The 9,226-nt window shown below is 34.3% G+C and overlaps 1 protein-coding gene across 1 annotated transcript in view; it reads left to right on the top strand.

Annotated features, from left to right (window-relative positions):
- Window positions 1–4,812: 4,812 nt before the first annotated feature.
- The window catches only part of LOC121729075, a 30,764-nt gene continuing 26,350 nt past the window's right edge, over window positions 4,813–9,226 (top strand). Inside the window, exon 1 of the mRNA XM_042117464.1 lies at window positions 4,813–4,863. The gene's annotated coding sequence lies outside the window, so the exon portion shown is untranslated. The remainder of the gene's footprint in view (window positions 4,864–9,226) is intronic.

Raw genomic sequence — 9,226 nt, 5'->3', positions numbered from 1 at the left:
ATTAACGGCCGTTCCCAATATTTGATCTATCTCTGGTTTTGCCCTACTAGAGATAGGAATAGCTCACAATTGACATAAAATATATACAGTGTGTAACAAAAATAAGTGATAATACTTTAGGGTGTGTATGTGTTCCTTGTAGAGAGTTCACCGTGAAAATAGCAGCTCTGAAAGACGAAAAAAAAATTTCACTTTTGTATGGGCAAGGGCCCGAATTGAAGAAAAAATTTGGTCTTTCAGCGCTGCTACTTTCACAGTGAACTCTCTACGTGGAACACGTACACACGCTAAAGTATTATCACTTATTTTTGTTACACCCTGTATATAATTGGAATCTCGGATTTGGCTCCAACGATTTTCATGAGTATATAGGGGGTTTCGGGGCGATAAATCGATCTAGCTAGGAATCATTTTTAGAAAATGTCATTTAATTCGTGTTTTATTGAATACCGAGCAATGCTCGGTCAAATAGCTAGTTAATATTATAAATGCGAATGTAATAGTCTGTCTGGTTACCTCTTCACGCTCAAACCGCTGAATCGATTTTACTGAAATTTGGTATGGAGATACTTTGAGTTCTGGGAAACGACAAAAGGGTAATTTTTATCCCGCAAAAATGTACGGTTCCCGCGTGATAAACGAATTTTGGTGCAACGGAGTCGCGGGCGTCATCTAGTATTTGTATAAATTGGGCTGCTTGCTATAATATTTTTGCCTATCTCGTTTTGTATGTAAGGAATGTGAAATATAAAGAAAAAATTAGGTACAACAAATAGTTTTCATTTCCATAAGTTGTTATGGAACTACGAATAGCAGTCGTGTCAGGTAGATGAAATAAAATTGTTCATCTCGTAGAATATTTACCAGTTTTTTCTTTTTAGGGTTCCGTAGTCAACAAGGAACCCTTATAGTTTCGGTCTGTCTGTCCGTCTGTCTGTCTGTCCGCGGTTTTGCTCAGAGACTATAGGACCTACAAAGCTGTATTCGGTATGAATGTGCACATTAATGATGCCGACAAAATGGTGAAATCTTAAAAAAAAAAAATTTTATGGTACCTTCCCTACACATCAAGCGGGTATGATTTTTTTTTCGCGTCGACCCCATCGTTGTATAGGTTTTTTAAAAATATTATGAGTACCTATTCATAGATCATTTTCCGATTTAGGGATCCGTTTGTGAAATATTAAGTTTGAAAATGAAAAGAATCGTTAGAGTCCAGTCTCCCCCATTCTACCAGCTAAACGGTAGCTTCTGAAAATGTGAAAACATTCACGGGAGTAGGAAATATGCTGAATATAAACGGAAAACTATCACGGCTAAGAAGACTTCATAAGTTATTGAGTAATAGTCGATCAACTAAAAAAATGTATTCGGCGAAGTATAAAGGAACTTTTCGTCCAAATTCCTTTGAAAGTAACTGAGATGATGTTGTTACGAGTAGTAGTGTAAAATACGTTATAAATGTACATTCATTGACCATACAGAATTTAAAAAAAAACTAGCGGTACTACGTAACCTTATATTGCGCGTGGCCCGACACGCACTTGGCCGGTTTTTTGTTATTGTTGTCGGCGCTTTTAACTTTCGGCGATAGAGACGTGACTGACATTTTAATATTTTTATTCCTTCTACATTCGTCTTTTCTCCGAGAAGGTGGTTAGTAACAGTAAGTTTTTGACGGGTTTTTGCTACCGTAAAAATATGTCTTGACTGGCTTTTGCCTCAATGATTTCTTAGGTTTCCGCGAGTATTTCTTTTAAAATATAGCTTTATAGAAGCTGTTAAAAATAACTTTAGGTATTAAATATCTAACTCATCGCCTTTGGATTGAAATTCAAAATTTGTGAAGCTTAAGCAATATATTGGTTACATTAGGTGATGCAGGCGTTTTTTAACAAATTTTCATGATGGTATTCATACGTAAAAACTGTTTTTAGTTAATTAAAATCTTTTAGAGTCCAGGTGCCATCGCACTTCTCATACAAACGTAATATAATAAGATAATTTCCCATACAAGAACATTTACCATATTTGAGTTATTATTCAGCTTAAGATAGTAATTACCTAGGTTTCTGTACAAAAATTCACTGTAAGATATTTATATTCCAAAAAATATGAACGATTACAATTTAGTATGTAAATATTGTCATCGTTCATATTTTTGGTATGTAAATATTTTGCAGTGAATCTTTGTAGAGAAACCTAGGTAATTACTATCATAAGCTGAATAATAAGTCAAATATGGTAAATATTCTCGTATGGGATCTTGGTATTACGTTTGTATGAGAATTGCGATGGCACCCGGACTCCTAAGACAATATATTATTAGATGGAATTATCATGTAAGTGCTAATCATTTAATTGTTTGTTAAGGTTAGTGTTTGGCTATTGTCATTACTTATTAACGCATATAATAATAATTGGGAAAATAATTTCGCATATTACCTATACTAAAGGTTGTAGGTACATAACCAATTAACACAAGGGTTCGAGTGCTGAGGCCTGAGCCAAACCTGAAATTAGAGCAAAGGCTTCATAAAAGGCGTATATTTTTTGTAAAATTATTTATTCATTACTCCTTAATTAAATACACAGAGATAATTAGAAAATTATCTATTAATTTTGAAAATATTCTTTCAAGAACTTTAAATAATGACTGTAATTTATTAAAATAATTAATAAATTACAGGCTTAGCGCGTTGGTGCTCAAGTCGGATTTTAAAAACCTTCAATGGTAAAAAAAATCTTGTGCAAGTTTTTTTTTTCACAATCATGAGTTCTATGACATAAGGAACAAGGTCATGGTTTCTATAGTATCCGGAAAACAATTTTTTTGAGTACTTAGAAGATCCTCTGACCGGATTTCGAAGAAACGATTAACTTTAATCCGGACTGTGGTAGTCTGGATTAAAGTTAATCGTTTTAATAAATTAATGTACAATTTCTGATTATGACAGGCGGTAGACACAGACTGCCGTTTTCCCGTGTGGTGGTATCCACAATTCGCCTAACATTCCTGCATCGCACTATCAAAGTTATCTAAGCGCGTCGGTATATAGGTACTATATACAACAGCTAAAATGTATCACGTGGGCTTTGGCCTGACCGAGCATACCACCTCGCTCGGTCGGAAGATCTTCCTTTGCGGCCACCACGCATATTATCCCACATTGGTGACCCCGACGTGATTCCAGTGAGCGGCATGTCGACAGACGACAGGACACGACACATACTCTATATATTTTAGTCTCTACACTTTTATATGCATGTTTCAGCCTTCAACTGTATTAACTACCCCCAAAACTATTAAAAATGACTAGTCCAGGTTCGCTGTCCTTGTCTGACGTGACTTTTCCAATGTGCCAGGCAAAGACAAGTTATTCACTGTGTAAATACTTTTACAAACGAGCGAACGGGTCACCTGATGGAAAGCAACTTCCGTCGCCCATGGACACTCGCAACATCAGAAGAGCTGCAGGTGCGTTGCCGGCATTTTAAGAGGGAATGGGGTAATAGGTTAGGGTAGGATAGGGAAGGGAAATTGGGCCTCCGGTAAACTCACTCGGCGAAACACAGCGCAAGCGCTGTTTCACGCCGGTTTTCTGTGAGCCCGTGGTATTTCTCCGGTCGAGCCGGCCCATTCGTGCTATTATTCTTAACAGGAGTATAAGTGGAGGCAGCAGGTACAATACTTATCATTATAAAGTACTCGATAGTAAAATTAAGCTAAGCTATTTTAATAGCTTGGGGCCTCCAGGCGAGCGAGCTAGACGTCTGACGGCTCACGCAGACAGTGTGTCAGGTCACAGGTGGAGCCCGCAATCATGTCATTATCCAGAATATTAAGATCTTACGTAGACAATGTTTAGAAAATGTTTAAGAATATTATACAGTACAGTGCAGGCGCGGTTTAAGACTGAAAGGTTTTCCGCCGAATCCCATAGAAAAAACCTAGTCCCGGCGTAAATTAATTGTATCTCAGATTTTAGATAATTATTAGTAGAAACAATAGCAAGTGTCACTATTTCCTGATTCGGTGGCTAGCATGGTTATTTTGCCCAGAGAAATTTCATAAGCGCTACATGCAAACATGATATTTTTTTGGGAAAAACTTCATTTTACCGTAATTGACATTGAATTGGCAATTTTGCGCCGGGACTGGATCAATTTTGGCTTTTGGCGGATACCCTTTTGGAGGAGTCACAATATGAGATTTGGGGGAGGCCGATCACGAAAAGCAAAAGACGGACAGATCAATACAATTTTTCAAAATGAAGATAAAGTTGTTCAACTTATACTTGTTTTGGAAATAAAAATAAACAACATAAATAATAGCTTTTCAATCCTTATAATTACTGAGCTAGCTATATTTAGAGGAGGTGAAGTCGTTTTTTTAGGAATTTCAACATAGCATAAGTACAAATAAATTATTATCCACTCCATATCATCTGGGATGGTCAAAGACGAGATATTAAAGCCACAGCTAATTAAGCTAATTACGGATTCATCAAAAAGCTTTCATCGAAGATTGATGGTAACAAAATAAATTGACTTGTAAAACCGACGAACGCCGAAGACGCGACAAGCTCGAGGCGTAAAACTTACAATTTATAATGAGTTATTGAAAACGAGTTTGCAATTATAATTTTTGGAGGAATGCAACTTTTTCTGGGATTTTTAAAAAGTTTTTAAAGCCCTTGTGGCGAGCTTTCCGGGTTCTAAAAATTCCTTTTTTAAAGATGCGGCGATCCCTCCCCGGCCATCCCCGCTACGTCCGCTATATAAGCGAGCGCCGAAACGAACCGCGCGCTATTACAACAGTGTCTCTGTGATTTTTTCCCGTGCTAGCTAATATTACATAAGGTAAGTCAATATTTACAGGAACCGGAGGGTCAAGGGAACGATTACTTCCTTATTATGTAGATCAAATAATTATGGATGTTTAATTTTTTGTACATTTCCGAAATATTTCTGTACTTAATAAAATTAAAAGATTATATTTTATGTGTGCATAATATTAAATATAATATATTAAATATATATTTTGTGGGTGGGTGTCTAAATGTCGTGTATGTGTGTCAAGTGGCAAGTGGCTGTTGCAACAGCTGAAATTATCGCAAGCCCTTTGACATGTGCCGACTGCCGACTACTGAGTGCAGCACACAATAATATGTACATAGTAGGTGAACTTAGTCGCACCCTTGAAATCAAACATACCTAATACAGATATAAGTTTTACGCGCGACGTGATATTGTTATGATCTGCTCTCTAAGTTATTGTCGCATGTGTCCGTGCGTCGATTTGTGTGACTTAATATTAAGGAGTCTACTGTATATATTATATATTATCTATTGGACGCTTCTTTACAAAACCTTTTTCACCTATTCTAACGTACTTCGTTTGTACACAGCAAAACATTGCAGTAATTTGTGAGAAAATTAGCGATTACACGAGAACTTTATTGTCCATTGTTCAATTTAACCCTTCAAGAATAATAATAATAATGTAAAGCGTGATAAAAATTAAAGTTACAAAACTTGCATCATACGCGTATTACAGTAATTCTGCGCTACATTTGAGAAAATAATTATTGTTCTTTTACTTGTTTATTATTTTGTTAAAATATTGTTTTTATCTTCTTAAATGTACGCTTATTGCCCATCTAAAAGATGTATTCTGAGATACATTTTCTATAATACGTTGCTTTAACAAACCTTTTACACAATATTCTGACATTTCTTAATTTTATACTCATCTAAATAATGTCGTATTGTTTTTTTTTCTTAATTTTACTCAATTTCAGAAACATAATTATGTAAATATCTTACTTAAATATTCATTTGACCTTGCAATAATTAGGAAACCTACAAATAGTTTGGTTCTTTTCATCTTATATTTATTTTTGGTATTTTAAGTTCGTAAGTTCACGCGATGATGTACGGTCAAAGCAAAATGTGGTTAAACACTTTTAAAACTAAACTAACCTAACCTAAGGTAATAACCAAGAAATAAAGTCGAAATGTGGTAAAGGGATCCGTATTCGAGAGTACATCGTTAAACATGACAAGGATAAGTGGAGAAAGCTCTGCCGGTAGCTCGTAGCCCTTATGTTCACATGAGGAAAGTTGCATTGATAAGTTACCTTACTTCAAAAAGGAACAATTAAGTGTAAAAAATTATAAATAAGAATAAAAATCACTGTACAGAAAGTACTGGCGCAAAAGGTGTTACAATAATAATTAAGTAGGTAATTATAATCGAAATCTTTAAGCTAAACCTTTTTCTATTACATGTTATTTTGCCGTAACTATGATACTTAAACGTAGATAACACGAAAAAACTGTAATACAATAATAGTTACACAGATATTTTTGAGCTAAGACTCTACATAAGAGTTAAGACATTATTGACTTTGATCAGTTTAAAAAAGATATAGCATTATTATAGAGCTTTTGCAAACTTTAAATTACAGTTTTTACTTCGAGCTAGATAGTTTTCTTTCTCAATATTTATCATTAAAATGACTGGATTACATTGATGTTTGGATTACAATATCTTATAGGGATTAGCGACTTACTTTGTACTGAGGTAACGTCCTTTCTATGATAAATATATGCAGTATCTTCGCAGTCATCGGGTTGAATCTGTTATTTGATTGAATGACTAGCGAATTCTTTGAATGAATTATGGAACCATGTAATTCACAGTTCAATCATCCTACTCGTTAGAGTCGTTAGTCACTCAATCAAATATCAGATTCACTTAGATGACTGCGACATTACGACGTATCAATACTTTAGCGGAGTAACGCGACACCATGCTCACATCAAGAAACATTTGCATTTGTTCAATAAAAGTACAGTAATAGTCCAATGTACTTGAACTGTGTAATTTGATAAGTACTTTAGTGTCGAGTCTTATCTGAACATCAAAGTCAAGTTTCACAATGTATCAGCTATCAAGGTCAACATTTGAACTTTCGAATAATAATTGTAGTCCCCACTAGAACATACATTTGCTAATTTTACCCTACTCTTTACTCAGGAGGTCAATTCTGCTAAGTAATCTGATAAATATAAGTGTCGATTTAGTTTCGATGCAGTTTTAATATAGTAAAACTGAAAATTATTCTCGTAACGTGTCAAACTAACATCAACCGCGTCCTGATTCTAACTCTCTTTTGCTCAAAATCTAAAACTTTGTATGGTATCAAGACAATATCGACACGATATTGTCTCGATACCATAAAAGTTACAAAGTATCGAAAGTCAAAAGAATTTTAAGGCCCGAAGAAAATGTCAAGCGTTCGCTTCTCTATAAATCATCATAATTATTATTACGAAATCAATTATTCATGTATTAAAATTTATTATAATTTTATGATAACAAATGTTCAATATTATCACCAGTTTGACAGTTATTTTATATATAAATACAACTTTGGTACTTAATTATTTATGATCGAATTTAAAAGCTTCTCCAACTTATGATTTATTTATCTATTTACTTCATCTAAGAACTAAGATTCTAATTAATTAATAAGTTTATTACACAGTTAATAACTATTTTAAATAAAGGTCCTTTGGGCATATTATTTTATTTCAAAATTATTTTGTACTTATAATTAATCTTTGAATAACCATTCGCTTACAATTAGTTCGAGCTCGAGTAACATAAACCTAATTCTTTAAAACATTTCTGCCTAATATATCTATCATTTACATTATTTGATATCTAATTACTACCTTTCTTGTTGTAATTTCTATTTTACTCTTAATTTTTATTACTTTTCTTGCAATATTTAAAAAATCAACGCGTATATCAAAATTTAAAGTAACCTCAGTATATTAAAATACACTGCCCTATATTTTATGTAAATTACATAAAAATTTCTTAACACGGAGCCTAAATGTCGAAACCAGTTCTCGTATACAAAGTGCATCACGACGCGACGTGACGAGACAATGGGCTGGGAAACAGTTCTTACATCAATTACACATGTCGCATAAAATCGCCAATTTGTTAAAAAAAGTGTGTAATGGGTTCAGAAAGAAAACCCCAGTCTAGTGCGAGTTGGACTCTCGCATTATGAGTTATAATCATCGTGTTTATGGTATCAGAGCCCCCTTTAAATATTTAACCAAATTTTTTATTAACTGTCGTTATCATGCCAACAAGAATACTTAATTTAAGAAAAAAACTATTGCGGTTCTTGAGTTCCAACTTAGTAACAAATAGACGGATAGACAGACAGTATAAGTTCCTCCAGGGTCATGACAGATAGCAAACTGGCTGACTCAAATGTCTCATGTCCATGACAATGAATATTGATTATATTTGTTAATACTCCAGCATCGTATCTACATGATAAATCGATGATACATCGTAAGCGCTAAGCAAAAAAGTGCTTCTATCGTCCTAAAAGATTTGTTTGTTTATCGCTCTGCTCACTGTTAGTCTTGCAAGAAGTAGTATCGAATCTCTTATCACTTATAACACATAAATTTACATTTCTACTAGATGTCCCGCGCGGCTTCGCCCGCGTAAATTAGAAATTTTACAGAATCCGTAGCTACATTTTCCCATAAAAAATATTTCCCCCGTTTTTCCCACATTTTCCTGAGTTTCTTCTGTCGTATTAGTCTTAGAGTAATAATATAATATAACCTTCTCGATAAATGATGAGTCTTACTCGATAAATGATCTATCTAACACTGAGATAAGTTTTTAAATCGGACCTGTAGTTTCTGAGATTGACGCGTTCAAGCAAACATACTCTTCAGGTTTATAATATTAGGTAGATATAGATTTTTTTTAATTATCGCTTGACAAACTCGAGTCTCGATCTAAAAGACTATGAAATGGTATAATATGGTAGTGATGATGATGATGATGATGATGAAGAATGTAATTTGCATAGTAGCATATGCTTTCTGTTCTTAAAACAACGCCGAAACTCCCAAACTTGTATCTATAAAGAATCAGGAATTCTCTCAGCACCTTCCGAACCACGGTATACCAGGTATATCTCGGTGCAAAATCTTACTTGTTGGTAGCATATGCTTAGAATACTTCTCACGAAACCGAAGTCACCATATGTTTCCCTATAAGTTTTGAGGAGTTCCCTCGATTACTTATGGATCCTTCATCAGATCACCACTTTTCTGAATATAATACCAAATTGGGATGATAGCCTATATACCAAAAGAAAAATTTTGAAAATCG

The sequence above is a fragment of the Aricia agestis genome, chromosome 1, assembly GCF_905147365.1.
Source record: "Aricia agestis chromosome 1, ilAriAges1.1, whole genome shotgun sequence".
Taxonomy (NCBI): domain Eukaryota; kingdom Metazoa; phylum Arthropoda; class Insecta; order Lepidoptera; family Lycaenidae; genus Aricia; species Aricia agestis.
Note: the sequence above shows the minus strand (reverse complement) of the source record. Positions and strands in the feature narration are given on the sequence as shown.